The sequence below is a fragment of the Etheostoma cragini genome, chromosome 18, assembly GCF_013103735.1.
Source record: "Etheostoma cragini isolate CJK2018 chromosome 18, CSU_Ecrag_1.0, whole genome shotgun sequence".
NCBI classification, from domain to species: domain Eukaryota; kingdom Metazoa; phylum Chordata; class Actinopteri; order Perciformes; family Percidae; genus Etheostoma; species Etheostoma cragini.
The window spans coordinates 3,522,455-3,544,501 of record NC_048424.1 but is presented as its reverse complement, the minus strand read 5'-3'; the positions used below and the strand labels follow the sequence as shown (position 1 = coordinate 3,544,501).

The window sequence follows — 22,047 nt, the reverse complement described above, 5'->3', positions numbered from 1 at the left end:
TACTTCCTGTCTTTTGGTTTTCCTACCCCATCCTGATGTCTTTCACATGTTTCCCAGCCCTTGTGTCACCTGTCCCTTGTTAACTCTTGTTTACTTGTGTATTTAGCCTCTGTGCTTTCTGTGTCAGTCACCATGACAATAAAAACAGAAACTAACTGGACCCCAAACGAGACAAACAACACGGCATCTGAAAACAACAATGGAGAAGAAAACCAGAAGGTAGCAGCTGAACAGAACAGAACTACATTTACATTTCAAAGACATACAGTCAAAAGAGACTTTGTTCATTCAGATATTAGAGAAATAGAGAAGGCACAAGAACACGCTGACAAGTAGCTCATCAAAACACCTCTGAATGTATTTAACACTTCTAACTTCCTGTTTCAGGCAGGTGGAGGATCATCGTTATGTCTCTCGGTTTGGCAACACTCATAACAAGTGTTGTGGTGGTCAACATATGGGCAAGAGTTAAAGGTGAGAACATTCACAGATGAGACTTTAATTATGAAAAAGTTGGATAAACCTGTATTTTTATTGTGAAAGGTAAAGTTGACTTGTGTCTTTTTGTCTTTTAAGAGAAAAAAAACAGACGGTATTTTCGTTATGTGTAGTGTACTTTTCTGTATATTGTCATCTGGACCATTTTTTTGTATTTTTGCTTAAATAAAACAAATTGATCACAAAAACTAAATTTACAGAACGAGACCTGTGTTGAATCAGACATTTATTATTTTATTATATCATTTTCACAGGCGCATGATGATGAAAATGAAGGTACGGAAGGATGCAGAACGTTGCAGAGCCTTCTACGCCTGTCTGAATCCACTGATCAACATCCTCAACCCACCACGGAGTCCACTGCTGTTAAACATCATCTCATCATATTTTATAGATAACTAAATAATGTTTATTTATATTTCAGTCTGAGCTGGACAAAGATACTCAAGTCCTGATCTGCTCTCATATTAAGAAGCCCCCTGTGAGTCAGTCCAGAACCTTGACTTCATCTAAAACAGATCACTTGATATAGTCTTTAATTTCTAATTTAGCTTTCTTAAATAATGCTCTCACATACTCAAACACATTCATACTTCTTTCCATGAATCTGGTTTATAGTATGTAGACAGTATTCATATCAATCCTCCATCTGTGTTTTTTGCATATTGTCTTATTTTAGCATTACCTGTACTTATACATTCAATGTCTATTTTGTACTTATACTTGCACTGTCAACTCTAACTTCTGCACATACTCTAACTGTATATTTCCCAGCGTATTCATATCTCTCCCCCTACTGTTTATTCTGTACATTATATAATACTATATGTACCTTACTCCACACGACTGCATGTCATTGTCCTGGTACTTGTACTCAATATCTTGTACGCAATATCAATAAAGCTGAATCTAATCTCGAATGAAACTTTTCCTCATCTGTGAGATGTGTTTTTTTGAAGCTGTAGCAGTTTTGCATCACTTCTTGTCCCTCTGTACAGAAGAAATGATTTTGATTGGCTGAACACATTTGTCACAACAGGTGAAAACAGGAAACAACGGAATAAACCAACTGCAGATCAAAGCAGACAACGCCTTCCTTTCAGCTATTTTGAAGAGGTACCATTGCTGCGTTCAGAGCTCAGCATCGCCCGAGCCCAATGGGATTGGTTTAAACAAACAACTCAGAACGTTTTTTGCTCCTAAAAGCTATTAAATGTATTCATGTTTACATGAGTCAGGTGGAATGTTAAAAGGATTTTCTTACACTCATACACTAACATGCATGCCCCTTACCTTAAACATGACCATCACAACTAAATGCCTGACCCCGACCACAACCTAAACCTGAAAACCAAGTCTGAACTCTCACACAGGCCTTTGAAGAAGTGAGGACCAACAGAAATGTCTACACTGGGTGACCCTTCTGTTGTCTTCACTTTTGGGACCCTCTTGTCTCCCTCCCACTATGTGGATAATTACATTAAATGAGAGCAGTGCCTGTTGAGTTTGGCTGATTGCTTGGTTTCCGGTATTTTTTTTATCCCTTTATTTTTAAATTCTCACAACATCTGAAAAAGCTTTTATGCTTTTATGGCCTGTTGGCTCGCTGCTACACCTCAGAAGTGAGAGAGAAAGACCTCACTCTCTCCCAACAATACAGGCGTCTCTCTTCCACAGAAAGAAAATATTCAACTAACCTCCTGTTAAACTAAACACATCTTACTGTATTTAACCCTTCAGGCCCGCTTCCTGCTTAAGGCTGGTGGAGGATCATCGTTGTGTGTCTGGGTTTAGCAACGCTCATAACAAGCGTTGTGGCGGTCAACACATGGACACGAGTTAAACGTGAGAACATTCACAGATAAAACTTTTATTTTGAGAAAGTTGGACAAACCTGAATTTTTATGTTGGAAGCTAAAGTTGACTCTCTTGTCTTTTCAGGGAGCAAAACACAGACGGAAGAACACATTGTGAGTTTAAACAGATTTCTTTTCCTTTTTTATACAATTCTAACTTAACAGCAAAATCAGTTTGATCAGTTGATTCAGACGTTTATTTGCTTCATTTTCACAGGAGCATGATGATGAAGGTATGGTGACTTATGAAAACACTGCAGATCTTTCTGCCTCTGTCTGACTCCACTGATCAACATCATCAACCCACCACAGAGTCCTCTGCTGTTTAACGTCATCTCATCACGTTTTACACAAGTAGATAACAAAATGATGTGGTGATAGATGTCTGAATGTGTTTTCTGTGCCGAGCTGTTTTTATTTAAGTCTGAGCTAGACAAAGATACTCAAATCTTGATCTGATCTCATATTAAGAAGCCCCCTGTGAGTCAGTCCAGAACCTTGACTTCATCTAAAACACATTTCTTATTTAGAGTCCTTAAATAATGCTCTCACATACTCCATGTACCTGATCTATAGTACATAGACAATATTCATATTATTCCTCCAGCTGTTTATTCTGTATATCATGTCTTATATTAGCATAACTTGTACTTACACCTGCACTATATATTTGGTACTTAATCATGCTGTATACATCAGTGCATTCATGTCTCCCCTCTACTGTTTACTCTATAAACTATATAATGTACTTTAGGTTACTGCTTTTTGTTCTTGTCCATGTACTATAAAGTTAATTCCATTCTTCAATATCCTTTTTCCCCATCAGTGAATTTAAGAGTTACAGGTTCTTTTTGAAGCTGCAGTAGTTTTGCATCACTTTTTGTCCCTCAGTGTAGAGAGGAAGTGATTTTGATGTGTATCCATTTAAAAACATCTGTCACAACCGGTGACAACAGGCAACAAGGAGGGAGCCAAACGCAGAGAAAAGCAGGTGGACATGATCAGTTCAGTGGTTTTATGACGAAATTGCATAAAAGAGCATCAAGAAAGAGGAGTGTCCGCTGCAGTTTCTAAGAACAGCAAAATTCATGACAGACCCGGCTAATTTGAGGAACTGGCACTGACTGGAGAAACAAACATTAGGGTTCTTTTTTTTCGTCATTTTCAGCCTTTGGTTCCTCAGGACAGATGAAGTCATGAAAGGGGAGAAAGAGGGGGGGATGACATGCAGCAAAGGGCTGCAGGTCAGAGTTGAACCCGGGGACGCTGTGTTGAGGAGTTAACCTCTGTTTACAGTATGTGCACGTGCTCTACCAACTGAGCTAACCCGAAACTGAAAAATGTTGTTGTGCTGATAGAGGCGTCCGATCAGAAATACTTCTCTGTGTCGTTCTGGAGGGCATGCACAAACAACTTATTTCATGGGTTTTCTTTAGAGGACTTGTTTTGGTTTGTTCAGGACCAATGACTTCTTGGCTCTGTTTAGAGTAAGATCATAGTTTGGTTTTAAGAACCTCAACTTCAAATACTGCATTATGGTTCAGATAAAAGGCTGAAATGATTACTTTTAAAGTCAAGCAGCAGGAACTCACCAGGCAGTGTAAGATGGAGTGTTAAGAGAGACAACGGTAGTGATAGGTTAAATATTCCTTCTGCAGGTGGCCAAACGTATTTTCATATCTTCTACAATGTGATTTTCTGAAGGGTAGTCAGAGGGGGAACTGAGGTTCCAGTGTGTTAATGATAATGGGCCCTATGCATTAAAAGACTGGTCAGGATCCTGATGTTGGGGGTAAGATCATAACAGGGAAAAAGTCCTCAAGTATTGGCTGTCATAAATTTGGAAAAAAAATGATCTGAATTCATCTGAATAACAACTAGGTATGGTTCACCCTTGACCTGGGGGACGGGGCCTACAGAAGAATGGCGTCTGACTGAGGATGAGAACCTCACCAGTGAGGATGAGCTAATGAATAAGTGTTTCCAGAAGGAAGCTCCCAGCAACTATAAAGACATGGGTTCTTTCCTATATTTGAAGAAAAAACTTGGTCAATGCATCTGATTGCATGATCAACTGTTCTCCCTCATGAGAGATTTGTTCAGTATTGAATAAAGCTGCATCTAATCTGAAGTCATCGGACTCAAGTTATTTGTTGAAGTCTCCACCATCATTTCCAGAGAACACCCAATATCAGGTAGAGAGTAGTTTGTAGGAGCAAAGGTCCCCGTACGAAGGTTGGTCAGGGTGGTTGACATGTAACAAACAACACATGACTTTCAGCCAGGACATCGTGGTTCATGTCCCGTTCTTGTCCCGGGTGTCACTTAAACGTTCCTTTTGTAACCCCACCACCTACTTTTCCTTTCCTGTACTTGTACCACATGTCAGTTACACCTACGTCCCAACCCAGAGCGTCTTGAAGTGAAACCAAGGGTCCCGACGCAAAGCGTCTAAGTATGACGCCAGAGGGCTTGACCCGACTCCCAAGAGTGATGCCGAGATTCCCGAGCAAGTGTGTCTAAATATGACGCTAAAGACGTCAATAACAAAACGCATCGGCACCGGACCACGCGTTGCTTTATCCGAATCAGCTTTATTTGAAGACACATGGGAGGAATTTTTCTTTGTTGCTCACTATGCGCTTACACATACAAAACAACCAAACAACATATACATACTAACACATACACACTCTAAACAGAAACAATATAGAGGCAATAGTGCAATGAGGAGTGCTAAGTATACAGGAGTGAATTGTGATAAGTATTTGCACAGTGCAAAGGATGCTGGAATAAAATGATACATTACAATGTAAACAGTACGACCAGCTCTGGAATAGAGAATGATGAGTAAATAGTAAATATTAAGTGAGGATAAAGAATGCTGAATAAATACTAAATAGGTGGAACAATAAGTGGAACCAGTAAACAGGTGCTGTTTAGACACTGTTGCTTGGTTATTAGACAGAATTGAACCTGACACTGTGAGTAAGACGTCAGCTGTTCATCATCTTTTTGATGCGATAGGAGTGAGCGTGTGTTTTTAGGAATGCACCAAATCCCATGCACCGAGTCCATTAACACAATAAACGCATTAATCAAGCAAGCAACGTCCAAAGCATTGTACTTTTTATTTTCTTTTATTATAACTGTAAAAAAAAAAAGAGGTTGTTGGCTGTGACTGTCCTGCCTAACCGTACCTGAAGGTGCTGCATGTTAGCTGCCGTCTGTAGATTCCTTCATGCACAACTCGTATTTTTTCAGATGTTTCATACTTATATGTTGTAACCGAGGTGATGTTGTGTACAAATCAGCATTGCAAATTGAACATGTAGCTGGACTTGAATTGCCTTCTTTTGACTGAAACTGCCAAACACTTCCTCTGCTCATGATTTCCATTTTCACTTTCTCACAGCCTGCTGCATTGAACGCTCCACCTACGTAAACACCTTCCCCTAATCAACGGCGGCGTCATTACGTTGACCAGCGTAGTGCGCCTAGTGCAAGCGTTGAACAATCCTGAGGTTCAGCACAAATTAAACAAATGGACAAAATCTAAAAGCCTAACATTTGGTTGCATCCAAAGCCAAATCCTGGATTTGGTGCACCCTTGCTTTTTTTTTAAAGTGTAACAGTAATTCTTCCAGCAGTGTTTAGAAAGAAAAGTAAAGTTTCAAATGTCTAAATGCCTTTTTCCTTCCCTGGAAGCCAAATGACCACTTTACTGCCGGCATCCATGTTTGTCCTTCTCTCGTCAGCTTGACTGCACGGCTGTTGGGTGCATGCATGTCTGCCTCCAACAATAATACACAGTCTCCATCGAGAACTGCCTGAAAAATTACTGCTTTTCCAAAAAATAAAAACCACACACACATAAAAACGCCCTGTGAGAAGGTCCCTTTGTAAGACTGCAGGGTCATAATGTCCCCGAAATGTTGCTCCTCCTCGGGCTGGGAATATTCATCGGGCAGTTTTAGAAAAGTCTCAGGTGCAAAGAGATGCAAATGGTCTGAAAAAAAGAAGTTGGCAGCTCCATAACAGATGGCTTCAATAGCACCTTTCAATGCAGGTCATTACTTACGACTACAGCAGAAACGTTGTAAAGGCAGAGCACAGCCATGATTAAACCAATAATTCAGATCATGTCGTGCACGATCTAAGTTATTATGAAGACTGGATGTGAGACTTTATTGAGCTGAGTACATGATTGAACTCAAATCAAATCGCATGTTACAGGAAATCAGATTAGAATCTGATCTACAAGGTCCGTCTCTGCGGTCGTTTTATTGATGTTTAATACTGAGGTATACGTTTATTTGTATCAGAAATAAGGTCAGAAATTATTCCCGGTGATAAAAACAGGATGGTACTGAACATTAATATTTAATATGACTTTTGTCTTTCGGCCGTGGATGTCCTGGAGGCAACATGATAAATGCATTATTGTGTGATAAATAGTTTACATCTCTTCACCTGTTGCCCCTGCAGCCGTGACCAATCAGGAGCTCCCCAGTTTTTTGCAGAATGTAAAGCTTCTAAAGGGATAGTTGAGAGGTTTGATCAGTGTTTTTGTGTGAGCATCTTCTCCGTAGTCAGACAGTAGAGAAGCAGGCAGGAATATTGACTAGGAAACTAAGTAATGTCCTACATTATATTCACATAACATTATATATGTATATTAATATATTATACTTTTTTTAAAGTATCATTTTAATACTATATTTTGAATATTATTAGCACTTGCTGTCAGACGGTAGCCCGAAAATCAAGACCCAAATCCGAAAGATTAAGGGTCTGGCCCTGAGTTATTAAAATGACCCATCTTGAAGGGCGGCACCAAGCGTGCATTTGAAAATCTCACTGCATGCAATTGTATAACACCACGCCCAATCACAACAACACACGGGGTGACGTATCCAGAGACCCATACACTTAGCTACCAGCAGAGCTAACTGGTATATTAAACTGTTGTCATCCGTTTTGCTCGCCTCTGTATCAGATACACCGATGTAATAAGTGCAGCTTGCCTCTGGTCCACCTATATCAGATACACTGATATGATTGGTGCAACTAGTCTCTGGCCCGCCTATTTCAGATACACCAATGTGATTGGAGGGCATGGGTAATGAGCAGCATTACTCGATTCCAGAGTAACTCCCTGAGCAAATTCAAATTGTGTTCTCGTGAGAACTCTGGATTTCCGAGGTTCCTTTACACAGTTAACTCCGCTCTGTTTAAAGCCTCCAGACTGCTTTGACAAAAACATTTTACCTCACAGATCACAGGGTTGCGGCTCTGGGGCTGTCTCCATCGGTTAGATCGTTTTGATTGTTGTATTGTGTAACTTTGGTGTTGTAAAGGGTCGGTTCAGAACTCGTTTTTCACTTAAGTTTCTTTTTGTTCTGTTGACCAGAGAGCTAAGCTAAGCAGCTTCATGTTTACCAGGCCACTTTGGGTGGTGTCGATCTATACTCATCTAACACTCAGCAAGAAAATCATAATTGTTTTTCCTGTCAAATTCATTTTTTTTTTACCCCTTAATGTTCCTCTCTTCATGCACATATTAATTAAATGCATGAACAGGCCTTGCAGCTGTAGAATTGAGGGGTTTGTTGCTCTGAGAATGTGAAGCAAACCGTTCTGTTACTTTTTCTAGTTTTGGAGGCACAGCAGCGATATGTAATGTCATGTTTGTTGTTGAAAGTAGGGACAATCGGGGCCTTCAGCCGCAGATGATTCAGAGGCAAACAAGCACTAAACCTGTTTGCATAACAGTCTCTGCTGTATTGCTTCGTGGCAGCGAGAGCGCGGCTTGATGGGAGAACAGGAGCCGTTATGCTGATGAGTGAGAGGAGGCGATGTGAGAGACAGACCGCTGGCCTGGCGGCGAGTGGGTGTAATGATACCCTCATCTCAGGAAAAAACATGTCAGCCCTCCTGGCAAAGCAGAGCTCAAAATGTTGTCAGTGGCAGCCTGGAACTCCATGAGGCGAGAGCTGAACTGTTGCCAGATCAGATTTAGGACCAGCTGGGAAAGATCTGGCCACGGAAAACGAGCGAGGAACGGGCTGAAGTCGATTAAGGACACCTGAACTCGTGCTGGTTTGGATCACAGATCACAGATTACTCATGTTTGTATTTGCCGTTTTGGTGAGTCCACACTCTAATGCCTCTGAAAACGAATCAAACAAACGAGTTACATTCGACGATACATCATTAGAAATGCTTTGTGGTCACACTTTACCGTCAGCTCCCCTATTTAGCATTCATATGCAACATGTTCACAGTAAAGACTGTTCTCCCCTGAAAAAACGCACCCATGGGTCATTTGTCATTTCAAGCAGCAGTTACGACTCATCTTTCCGTTTATAGTGGCAGCGCACTCTAGAGCCTTGTTTTCAGAGTTTTTCCCAGTTTTAGTATAGCTTCAGTTTTTCAGAAAGGTTCAGTTATAGTTTTCATGTACTGTATATGAGTTTTTGCCTGGGCCAGGTAGAAGGTCTCAGAAGGATTTACAGTAGCTACATATACATAGAGAATACATGATTCGAGGAGACTGTCCTCCACTGAAAAACACTCTCATTGGTCATATGTTCAAGCAGCAATTCTGACTTATCTTTACCTTTATAGTAACGGCGCCTTCTAGTGGCCGTAGTAGTTATGACGGGAGCAAAGCAGGAAGTAAGGTGACCAAGTATAAGTGCGCCAAGTTCCTCATAGGTTTTGTTTTTAAAGAAACACTTTCACCCGGTAGACCAGGGTTTATGTCCCGTTTGAAAAGTAAATGGTTGGTTATTTTTTACTTAGTCTCGCATTGCCAGATCGTTCTCGTTCTCAAATTGAATCGTCTTGGGCGGTGCTAAGCGCCAGACGGAGCCACGGTGCCGCTGCAAAATAGCCTTAGGAAAGAACTTGTTTTGGTAGAACACGTGTACATTCAAAGGAGTTTTAGTCGTGCAACAGAAAACTCAGATTGGACAGATAGTCTAGCTAGCTGTCTGGATTTACCCTGCAGAGATCTGAGGAACAGCTAACCATAGTCCTCAGACCATAGTCCTACGGCATGTCCAGTTGCATAACTGGAAGTGAAGTAACATCTGGTTTTAACCCAAACCACCATCTTTTTACAAGTTTAACTAAGGAGTTTTGGTGCCTGAATCTAACTAAACTGCGACCGTTTTACAACGTTAACGACGCCTTTAAAACCCTGACTGTTACATTCTCTGGTTTAGATATGAGGATAGAAACAGTTTCTCTGCTGGACAGTTTTTTTTTGTATCACTCTAAACACTAAAATCCCAGCCACAATCTCCAGCCGGCTGTTAGTTGCTGCCTTTAAACGAGTCTCCCAGGCAGCTTCTGTATTATGCATTTATTTATGCAGCTTTCTGAACAGCAGTATTGAGAATATGTGGAAATAATGCTTAGTATCTGGCTTCTCAGTCTCTCCCTGGATACAGAAGCATCTTTCTTAACCCTTTCTCAGGTATCATGGATCAGTTTTCAGTCCCCCAATCGACCCTCTCAGGTCCAATCACACTTTGTTTCTGACAGTGACATTGTTTTAAAGCACAGTGCTGATGGGAGGGTCTGCTGTGGAGCATCAAAGAGACTCACCCAAGCGCATTTAGGCTTAATCAAGTCGGTTTGTCTGTGCAGAATGGCAGTGGTTACTCAAGTGCTTTACTTAAAGCGTAACTCTCACCAAAATGCAACCTAGGGGCTTTTTGTGAATGGGTTTTTTAATGGGAGTGCTATGATAGCATCAATTTTTAAAACACTAAGAAGGTTTGACAACATGAGACTTAGCTCCATGTATCACCGAGGGCTCTACACATGAACTCAAGCACTGAGAACATTGTTTGTGTTCACAGCGTTTACTAAAAAGAAAGGTTTTAACAACCAGTAAGGTTGTTAAAAGCATTCAAAGAGCACCATGCCATGGGCCCTTCAAGACGTTTCTTTCTTCGTACATATAAAATGTCCAGCAGGTAAATAACAGAAGGAGACAAGAGGTAAAGAGAGACTTGAGGTCTGCACCACGAAGCAAGATCAAATTATCGCCATCACCAAACCTAACAACCAGGGTCTCGCACAAGCTATAACACGACGGTGGTTATCAACTTGTCCAAACTTGTGTTTGATGTGCTCGTGTCCAATTGGGGCTGAGCAGACATAGATAAGACAAAAATGAAGCAAGGGAGGAGGTAAACACTCAATTTCTTGTTTATGTTCCTACAAAGTGTCCAAAATTTATTTTTTGCATCACCGGCCAGGTTGGTGGGTAGATGAAATGCGTTTTCTTTACTGGTCAAAATATTAAATTGTGTTGTTTTCTGGGTGTGACACAACTTTCTGGTTGGGGTTGCAAGTTCTGCTGGGTTATCCTCAGTTGTTAGCCTGCATTCTTTTGAAAGAGGCACCTGGCAAAAATCTCCACATACTGGCTAATAAATTAGCCTGAGATGAAACAGAAGTAAACAGTGATGTGGTGGCTGGTGTTCTGGCGCTCTCCCGTGAAGCTCCGATGTGCAGACAGCAGAGGAACAGAAGAAAGTGGGTGCTACTTTCACCAAAATGAAGACTGAAAAACAGAACCATTTGGTGCCAACAGTTACCTGCCTTGTGGCTAATAGCCCTTGAGATTTACTAAAGATGTACCCGCATTTGACACTTATCAAGTGTTGCAAACAGAATGCATTTTGCAAAGTGGCAAAATTGTTGTAAAAAATCTACCAAAAGCGACCACAACTTACTAGGCCAAAATGTATTGTGAACCTTAGTTGATATGCAGGCCGTATCGAAATCTGCAAGGGGCTAGATTTGGCTTGCCGACCTCGTGTTTGACACATCCTCTACATTATAAAACCTATTCAAACGCTGCTCACAGTTGAATTGAACAGCCTGAAGGAACATTCACACACAACGGTGTATTATCACTATAAAGACAAAGAAGACAGCTATGAGGTGGTATAGGATTGCATCCCTAAATCAGATTTCTCTACATGATAAAACACACCGCCTGAAGTAACGTTCAAACACCACTACACATCTGACCTCGACATCTGATTAGTATTTGGCCAACATAGCCTACTGTGTGCAGCTCGCTGTAATATTTACTGGCAGTGTTTACTCAGCGCTGTTTGAGATGAGAAGAACATTTGCTTCAGATTGATTGAGGAACATTTTGTGTCAAGATGAGTCCACACGTCACTTATTGTGACTGTTTGAGCCTCACACATGCACCCTGAAACTCCATTTCTGCCACACATCAAAAGTGTAAATGCTGCGCATCGGAGTGTAAATGTGTGAGTGTTTATCTGATGAGCAGGTGGCACCTTGTACGACAACCTCGGCCACAGTGTGTGAATGTGTGTGAATGGTTCCTGTACTATGTAAAAGCACTTTGAGTAGTTGTTAGACTAGAACAGCGCTATATAGAAAAATACAGTCCATTGCATGGATGACACAGAGAGAGAGAAAAAAAATCAATTGTGTATTGACTTTTTTCCAACCATCACTCTTTTTTTTCTTTTTCAATTTCATTCAATGGCTTCAGAGAGCAATTTCCTCAGCTGTTTGAGGTTCAGATATCTCATGGGTGATTCAGCATGGCTCCTCAATGGCCGCAGCCCAGTGCTTCCCAGCTCTTGACCGGGGATAAAGAGCCGCTCAGCTGCTGCGTCTCCGCCAGCTTATCTGCCCGGCTCCACTCGGGGAGCTCAGGGCTGAGATTCTGCACTGTAAATGTCAATATATTGCAGACTGAGAACATGCCTTGATGGAGGAACTTTTATCTGCGAGTCGCGGCGTTTGATGTGCAAAACGGGCACTGGCATACAGTTGGGGGTGAGCAGACATAGATAAGAAAAAAATGAAGAGACGAGGAAAAACATGCTAGTAGGATAAACTCTCAAGTTTCTAGTTCATGTTCATACACACTGTCCGAATTCAACTTTTTGATTATCCCGCCAAGTTGGAGGGTAGATGAAAAAAATCCACCCGCCAAGCAAATTTTTTATTGGCCAAAATATTAAATTTGTTTTATGTGTGACATACATGCCAAAACCTTCTGGTTGGGGTTGCAAGTCTTGCTGGTTTAATAAATTACAAATATATACACTCTTTGTAGTGCAAATGACGTAAGCCGCCTGATGATACTTTTGCGCTGGTGTGTGCGTCGACCCGTACGTCGTAGTCATGCCCGTCTCTCGTTGACTGACCCGCTTGTGTTGTTCATTGTGTCCAACTATTGGGGCTCTATGCCCAACTCTACCTCTGATTGGCTTACCATGAAATTTTACTCAACCTCAGCCAATTGTAAGCATTTGTGCGCTTGTCTTGTGCACGCCCACTAACGAAGGAAGGAAAGAAGTCCTTGCCTCTCGGCTCAAAGATCACATCGGTCTGATGAAAAAAAACTAAAAACAACTTCAATCATAGTAATGCGTCGCATTTTTTGGCAGTAACGGTAACAGCGTTATTAAGATGGGAAGAGTATCAATTAGATTACACGTTACTGAAAAAGTAACGCCATAAGTAACGTCATTATTTATGAAGCCATTATTCCCGTCACTGCTCTTGCGACCTGTGTGTAGGTTTCAGTCCTACCGGACACAGTTTTCCGTCCTTGTATCTAAACCAGAAAACGTAATGGCCGTTGATGTTGTGCAAAGGTCACAGTTTGGTTACGTTTAGGCACCAAAACTACTTGAATTGAACAAATGAAGAAAAAGAATGTGGTAAGGGTTTAAATCAGATGTTAGTTCACTTCCGGTCACACACATGACTCTGAATGATTCCGCTTATTCCATATGTTCAGTGAAGTTTTACCATTTAATCGTCAAACGGGACAGGAACTCCCGTCTACTGTGTGAAAGTCCTGAGCTTGTTTGACCCACCCATCAAAGTAAAGAAGGGTTTTGAAATTGCTGAGACAAGAGACTCATATGGGCATTTTTCGAGGAGAACAGTCTCACATTTGAGAACAGATGGAATTTGTGAGTGAAGGATCTCCTGTAGGTTTGTTGCAGGGTAACATCTTTCCCCGAGACGGAACTCGAGAGTCGAAGATGACATCAATCATAGTAAAATCCCCAGAAGAATAAGACGTAGATGATGGGGGGAGGATCTGGAGCTTAATACCTTCATCTCTTTGTAGAAGGAGGGATGTGAAAATGTATTAACACTTCTTCTGGACATTTCAAAGAGCTGTCTGAGTATAAAAATACCCCAGAGGCTCCTATAAAGGACAGCATCCATTTTACTGTAATTGGAAGGAAATGGGAAACCTAAGAGCAAAAAAACAAATAGTTAAAAAACTTCCAGTTTAAAGTCTAAGTAAATTCACTGAAAGGAAACGGGAAACCAACCAAGCAAAATGGATTTCTTTTAAACTGAATTTAATAGCAAAATGTCATTTAAAAGCTTGTTTTTTATGTCTCTTTCACAATATGTGTCATGTGTGAATGCAACTCTCTCCCAAAGACTATCAAACAAAACACTCAGTATGGTTTTAAAAATCCCTTAAGACTTTCACTCATTACCTTCAAAGGCATTTAAATATTTAATACCAAATTAGAGTACGTTATGGGGCTTTTTGTTGTATTATTTCTTGAAAGGGATCTTTTCAGAGTTGTGTCTTTTTCAATGTATTAATTGCGTTAACTGTAAGATTTAAGTATGATTTGTATTTTTACAGGTTATGTCTGTGTAAAATGTGATGTTGTAAAGAGTATTGTCACATGAACAGATTATAGAACCCCGGGAAGAATGAGGATCCAAATAAAACAAACAAAATATCGTGCAACCTTTACCAGATTTCTGCAGTCACGAGTTAGTTTCTAATAAAACAAGATTTAAACCAGAGCCAGAGGACGAGACAAGAATGGTTGTGTTACTGACAGAATGGAGAAAAGCTTTTGACAGCTGCCGTAGGAAGGAGACAGAAAATGTAATTTTTGCTCCGGCATCGTAAGACGTGGTGTCTGCATTGTTTTTCTGAACAGAATCTGTCTGTGTGGAGGAATATTTAATGTTGAATGTCTGTATTTTATTTCCTCCGTTTCCCCAAAAGATATTTGTTTTAGACTTGGAGAATATCAACAATTAAAGTTAAATTAAATAGGAGTCAGATTGGACAGCCCTCCAGGCCCAGGTTATCAGGATTCCTAACTATTCATTTTCTTTTTTTTAATTTATAGTATCAAATCATACACTTTACAGACAGAGTAGGACTAGGCAACACTCTATTAATTAGAAAGTCCCAACAATTCTAGTAATTCCCCTACAAAACGTCACACCTTGTGACTATTGTGCCAAACTGCTCTGCATCCTCATTAGATTCACCAAACAAAAGACACCAGCAGGCGGAACATTTCCTGCTGCATCCCTTTTTTCCTTTTCTGCTCTGTGAAAATCTCAAGTATCACAATATCAATCTTGATGCTGATGTATTTTGATTTTACAATTTGGAGATAGGACAAATGTGAAGTGAACTCAAACCAAAATAGCACTTTCATATACCGTCAGAAATAAATGTGATATTTGAGGTTGAGAGTGAGTTCAAATCTATTTCTAATAACAACAGCTTCCAGTCAGTGTTTATATCCAGCATTGGTCTTGTTACATTAGCATGTGTTACCATTACCTAATGAGCTGCTTGCAGACTTGTATAATAAAAGCAGGGAAATGTTGACAGTGCTAGGTAACCATATTCAGAATTGTCTGCTTGCTGAAGATGTATTAAAACTGCATGCCAGAGCTAAAACAAAACAGCATCTGCATGTGTCCTATCCTGTCATCTCCAACTGCTTTACAGAGGGGACATACTGTCACTGATCGTGGGCAGGCCTGCTCCATACTGATATAATTGGATGTCAAAATAAACAGCAATTACTCATGCATGCGTCTATGTCACACGTTTCTGAAGACGTTAGGGTTAGTCTTTACTGTCGTAGTACATGTACAACAGGTGAATAAATTAGTTGCTTTGAGTCGGCTCTGTGGTAACCTGCTTTTAAAAATGTAATCTGGTTTTGACCCGATACCGGATAGGCGGTCGAAGATGGATGGATCTTATTTTGTGCTTGATTTGCTAAACTCTATGATGACTTATGAACTTTTTTGCTGACTTTGTTAGGGCTTCATGTCGACAAATGCATCAAAACGTCAAAAGGTACATGCAGTAATACAGTCAAAGATATCTGACTTTTTTCAATATACGCTTGTACATAAACTCTACATGTCTGGCCCTTGTTTTCATTTTCCAGGACAGCCCTTAGTGAATCAAGGTTTGACACTCTAAAACATAAAAATGATAAAAATACATTTAAAAAATGTATATGAAAGAGGTAGGTTCATTCTCACAAAAAGAAAGTAAAACAACAATACACAGGCACACCAAACAAACAATACATCACCTGCATGATTCCTCCTTAAAAACTCAAAACTCAAGTGATGTTGAGTGCATTTGTGGTTCTTGGATTTGGAGACCAGGTCTACATTAAAGTTAATTTCAAATCTGCAGCTTTTTCAATGCGGTTTGGAGATTCTGGCTTGTGATGTCGGAGTGTGTTGGGTTTTAAAAAGTTAAAACAATGTTCTGAAAACAACAACAAACTTTTGGTTTTATGTTTACTCTGCAGCCAGATTGTTTCAACCGACGAGCCTTAATTAGCATTCGACTGCTTCACACCAACCCGACCTTCTAAAAAGAATTGAGCAGGGCAAATCAGGCCTTTACCATGGCCGTCCCTGCTGTGCTGAGACTGGAGTAGAACACATGATAGCTTCTGATCTGTGTCTGGGAGAAACCCAAATGTGCATGTTGGAGGTGTGACCATCGCATCTGAGGCTGTGAAGAAAGCCAATGAAATGCACCGAACATGTTACCGTGCCAATGAAAGACCAATGAGAATGGGTTTAAATACACCACGTGAAATAAAACCGCCGGCATGTGCAGGGTATATAATTCTGAAACTTGAGAATGATTGGGGACTGATCGATGTGACCTCTGAAGAGGAGGCGTGTCTTTCAGTCCACTGACAGCTGCAGTGTAACATTTGTCTTTGACGTTTCATTTTCATCAAGCTGTTTCATTAAAATCTAGCCTCTCTCTTTCCTCATCGATCCAAAGAACACATTGTTAATATTTCATAACAAGTGCGCAACTTTGTTTGACATCAGAAATCCTCACAAGTCCATTTGAGACTCATCACCCTTTCTCTGCAGAGACCGAACGTGTGCGCTGAGTGGGAGGTCGAGGCTCTTCGGTGTAGGCGTTTCTACTTTTAACGTGAACGGACGTGCAAGAAGTTACAGATCACCTCAGAGTGCTGTCGAAAAGAACAACAACACATTAAAACTGACCTTTCACCCACTGGTCCAACCACTTAACTAACCACTTATCTGGAGAGATGCTTCAGACCCTGCACGGCGATATCTCAGACAAAACAACTGGAAGTAGTCAGGGTGCAAAGGTCAGATGATCTATATCCAGAGGTGGAATATAATGAAGTACATTCACTCAAGTACTGATAACTTAAAGACATAATGTGTAACTTTACCTAATTAAAATGTCTAAAAACAACTCAACCTGTGTTCTTTATGTTGTTGAGTTGCTTATTGTCCGAAATGTTTCCAACAAAGTCCAATAGAAATCTGTCATTTTACAATCATTTTTATTTTAATCACCTGGTTGCTGAGTTTGCTTCCTGGTGAACACAAGATGGGGCAGAGGTTGGAGCTTTGTGCAGAGGCCTTGCACCATACTACAAGATCTCACGGGGGGGGGGGGGGGGGGGGGGGGATCAGGGTCTCTTTCTGCAAGTATATAGTCTTTATCCACGATGTTTCATTTCTCTTGCTCCGTCAACGTCAGCAATTCCAACAGATTACGCTCTTTTTGGCCTGATCCACCCAAAGTCCTTCTTGTCGGTGTTGGTTTTCGGATGTCCGTTACCTTCCTCCACCTTGCCCCCCCCCCTCCACTTCAAAAGCACCAGACTCAGAAATAGCTCATACTAAGGAAAGGTAATTGTAGGACTGGCTCTAGTGGCTGTAATTCTGCACTAAGGCTGAAAGAGACTTCAGATACAGTATTAGGGGACCACTAAGGTCTATATAAAAGAGAGTTCAGATACAGTATTAGGGGACCACTAAGGTCTATATAAAAGAGACTTCAGATACAGTATTAGGGGACCACTAAGGTCTATAGAAAAGAGACTTCAGATACAGTATTAGGGGACCACCAAGGCCTACATAAAAGGATCTGAAGAGCACCACGCCATGTTGATTTCTGTCCAGTTGTCTGAACAGTTGTCACAAAATCTCTTACAGCTTCAAAGTTTTTAACTGAACTACTCCGTGATACGCCAATCTTCCAAATAAAAGCAAGAATCAGAATTTCTTACCATCACAGTCTCATTGTTTATTCGTCTATAACTGCTTTTAATTAGCCTCCATCATCTCTCTCCGTTGGAACAAACAGAGGCTGATTCAAATGACTCACCTGGACCTGAGTGTTTACAACACAGCAACGCCTCAGGCCGCTCTGCTCTGTAGCTGGATCAGAAATAGAGAGAGAAGCTTTGTGCAGTTCAACCTTTCAGCCCTATTTGTTGCTAATACATTCCTGCATCCGTTTTGCTGTTTGATTTATTTTCCTTCTTTTCAGTGATGACCTGACTTCATGTCCAGGCATTTACAGCAGGAGTTTCTGTTAAATGACTGATTCTGAGGTCAATCCCTTTAGGATCAAAAATCTCTTTTGTTTTGTCCCGACTTTCAACAGTCACGAGCGGAGAAATCCATCAGGGAGGACAAAACACAGAAAGCAATTTCTGCACCCGCAGGAGCAGGAAATAGAGCAGAATGCAATTCAGCTACCAGTCAGTTTGAAAAAGAAAGCATTCTGGGAAAAGAGGAAATCACCAAGGCAGATGGAACAGGCCAAGAAAATGAGTCCACTGAAAAAGTAAGTTACATTTCATCAGCAAATGAGCAAACCTGAGACCCACCATGGTAAATTATAATAACTTACTGCTCGTTATGTTCCAGATAAAATATCCCCTTCACCCAAACTTCACATAAACTGAGACATAAAGGCTTGTTATACTGATGTGGTTTAATTGTTTCATCACAGTCAACATATTTAAGAAATTGTAAGAAATAAATGTATGTTTGAATTCTTTGACATCAACAAAGGAGTTGCTGCGTTACATGAAGCTGATAACCACTGAAACTGGTGACAGAAAGTCTCCCCTCCCCTGAAAAACGCCTCCATGGGGGTTTCAGCGACGTCAGCACAGCAAACGGCTGCTTGAGAGTAAGTGAGTAAGTAAGTAAGGTTTATTTGTATAGCACCTTTCACAGATAAAAAATCCCAAAGTGCTTCACAGTAAAGTGTAATGCAATATCAACAAAGTACAGTACAATGCATAAGACACTTTAAAAAGAAATGGAAAACATAAAAACAAAAACCATAAAAAAGCACAGTTCTTCCAAGAGTCCATTCATTTCGTCGTGAACGTGAAGATGAACTGCTTCCTCCTCTGTCAGCTCTCGATACTAAAAAAAGAAAGAAGAGGAGAAATCAGGCCAATCACAACAGCTGGTCAGTCTGATGTCATGTTGCCTCATTGATATTCATGAGCACACCCAGTTGCGCTGGGTAAAGGATGCTGATAGCCAGGCTCTCATTGGACAGCTGTTAGCCAATCAGAGTCAGGCAGCTTAGCTGGTTGAATATTAATGAGAACTGGCCCAAATGGAGCTGAGTCTTCCTGCAGGCTTTCTATACCACACTAGAATGGCTTGAAACAAGGTAACGAAGGTAACCAAGTTACAGAGTCCATGGTAGAACTTCAGACATTACCACAAAGTAATAAAACACGTGTGGCAGGGCACCTCAAAGCTCTCGTCCCACTCTCGTGTTCATCTTTGTATCTTGTTTAATGGTGGAATATAGCCTAAATAAAGATTTAAAATTAAAGTTAAAATTTTCTTAACAATTATTTTTGGGACATTTTTTAGGCCTTATTTGACAGGACAGATGAAGACATGAAAGGGGAATGACATGAAGCAAAGGGCAGTACATAACCTCTACATGGGCGCCTGCTCTACCAACTGAGCTATCCGGGCGCCCTGAAGGAAGACTGTTGTTGTTACACCAGTGGGTCGCATTAGAAGGGAGGAATAAACGACCCACATCATCGTATACATGAAGATAATTGACACCAGTCTTTGAACGTTAATTATAAGAACTATCATAAATTATTTGATTAACTGTTATTCAGTTATCAAACATTCTTTGGTCTCTTCGTTTTTACCTGATCACCATCTAAACGCCTTCTCTCAGACCTTTGTCCGTCACGGTCCATTAAGGTCATTATGAAGTCATAATTTCCGCATAATGAAATAAGTCATGGGTGTTCATGAATAAATGTAATTGAAAAAAATGGATGATAAAGTCATACTAGCAAGGACCAGTTTCTTATCTGGGGGCAACGAGATAATTAGGTCTTGATCTTGAGATGACAGGCGAACAGAATCCATTAACGTCTGTGTCCGCTCTCCTCTGATGGACAGAATAGGACTGAAGTTTGCAAAAGGGTGAGAGCTAACAGTGTTTAAGGCTTGATTTAGAAAGTGTTCAGGAGCTGATATAAACTAAAATACAGAAATCTAAATAAACTGCATCTGCAAAGTAGATGGAAGGAGAGGCCATGCAAAGTAATTTCCCGTTAACTGCTTTGTGGGCATTGCTCTGTCTTTACTTCTTGTTTTTCATTGAGAGACTCCTACTGGAAAGAAATGACAGATTGTGCCTTTACCATCATCATTTTCCTCATGAGTAAACTGTTGAGCTTTTGGCCTTCAGCAGTTTGCTGACGTTTTCTCTTCAGTGATGACCCTGACTATGACCATGCCTTTTTACTGTACAGTTTTCAGTGCATGGTATTAGTAGTGAAAGTCAAGAAGTGTATAAACATTTGAAATATTCATCATTATAATATTATTGTTGAATTTCCTGTTAAGTTGTTTGATCTCTAAAACATCATAAAATGCTGAAAACCTAGATCAGTGTTTCCCAAAAGGCCCAAGAAGACGTCTTTGAGTTTGAGATATTAAGTCTACTGTCAAAGAGTAGAGAAGAAACTAGAAGATATTTACATTCAAAGGTCCCATGACATGAACATTTCACTTTATGAGGTTTTTTTAACATTAATATGAGTTCCCCTGGCCTGCCTATGGTCCCCCAGTGACCAGACATGATGATAGGTGTAAACAGAGTCCTGGGTATCCTGCTCTGCCTTTGAAAAAACAAAAGCTCAGATGGGCCGATCTGGAATCTTGCCTCTTATGAGGTAATAAGGGGAAAGTTTACCTCCCCTTTCTCTGCTTTGCCCGCCCAGAGGATTTGGCCCACTCATGTGAGAGAGAGACATCATGGCTTTAGAGAAACATTGTTCATTGAACAGAAAAAAATATTCAGTTTGCACAATCTCTTAACTCCTAACATAACGTGTAAGGTTTGAGTAAAAATCTGAAGTTGGAGCTTCAGTTGGCTGTTCAGTCTTCCTGCAGCAGCTCGCTGGATCGCTCCTGTTTTACGGCGGTGATTAATATGCTCGGTGTCACCCATACCGCACACTAATTCTTTCAGAAAGACCTAACACTTAATCACTGCTCTCTTCCTAATTCGGCTGTTGGATGCCATCACCTTCCTGTTAAACCGAACAGAATTGTCCACAAATTCCAAGGGCCAATCCCAGCGTCACAACCCTGCTTTGACTTGTTTCTCTCCCTGCTGCTGTCAGCTGTCTTTCAGGCGAAACGTGCAACCCTCCTCCTCCCCTCACACCTCCAGTCATCGTCACCCAGAGGCCCCCTGGGTCTTCCTCCTGCTGGACGCTCCGTCAACTCCTTCGGTCTGGTCTTCGGGCTCCTTCGCCACCACCACCAGTGTCTAGACTTCATTGGGGGGGATTGTCCAGGCTTCCTTACCCCTTTTACAAATTATTCTACAACAATGAAGTCTAAAGCTCCAAAGACTGTTCATTTGTTATGCTTATGTACAATAAACCTTTGCATATCTGCAAACAAGTCTCTCCTGATTGAAATGGTGTTCCCAAGCCCCTGATGCACGCTTAAATTAGCCTGTTTCTGGTCTTGACCAGTTTGGCGACTCACTATGGGTTTTTTCTTCACCGTCTCGCAGGGATTTGCTGTTCGGAGCAATTTCTTCCAAATAACAGGAGAGCATTATTAATAAGTAGCCTATCTGTGTGTCCACCCGTCTGAGTTCCTATCAGTATGAGATCCTCGTTATAAGTTCACGGCTCTGCATCTGTCTGTCAAGGCAAACAAATTCCTTTCTTGTAAATTGCGTCCAATGGTGGAATGAAACTAAGTGCATTTACTCCAGTATGGTACCTTAGTCCAAATGTTGAGGTACTTGTACTTTAAATGAGTCTTTTCTTCTCATGCCACTTTCTACTATGACTACTTCTTCTACATTTCAGAGAGAAAGATTGTTCTTCTTACTCCACTACAGTCATCTGACAGCTTTAGTTACTAGTAACTTTACACATTTCTGCACACAACACACATTTAGTTTATAAAATGGGATGTTTTAATATTTTTTCATATTAAACTAGCCAAAAAATACACGAACCGCTGTCACTCCGAA

At 40.8% G+C, this 22,047-nt stretch overlaps 2 long non-coding RNA genes across 3 annotated transcripts; one reads left to right on the top strand and one right to left on the bottom strand.

Annotated features, from left to right (window-relative positions):
• Positions 1-12: 12 nt before the first annotated feature.
• Positions 13-2,482, top strand: LOC117961311. Of its 2 annotated transcripts, none has more exons than XR_004660377.1 (3): positions 13-219; positions 388-474; positions 2,440-2,482. It is a non-coding gene; the product is annotated as an uncharacterized LOC117961311 (long non-coding RNA). The 2 variants fall into 2 exon arrangements; XR_004660376.1 differs by lacking the exon at positions 2,440-2,482 and adding an exon at positions 753-935.
• On the bottom strand, positions 1,061-16,794 carry LOC117961308. Its single transcript, XR_004660373.1, has 4 exons — positions 16,783-16,794; positions 3,875-3,882; positions 2,920-3,030; positions 1,061-1,105 (listed from the first exon to the last, which is right to left on the bottom strand). It is a non-coding gene; the product is annotated as an uncharacterized LOC117961308 (long non-coding RNA).
• Between the last annotated feature and the right edge of the window lie 5,253 nt (positions 16,795-22,047).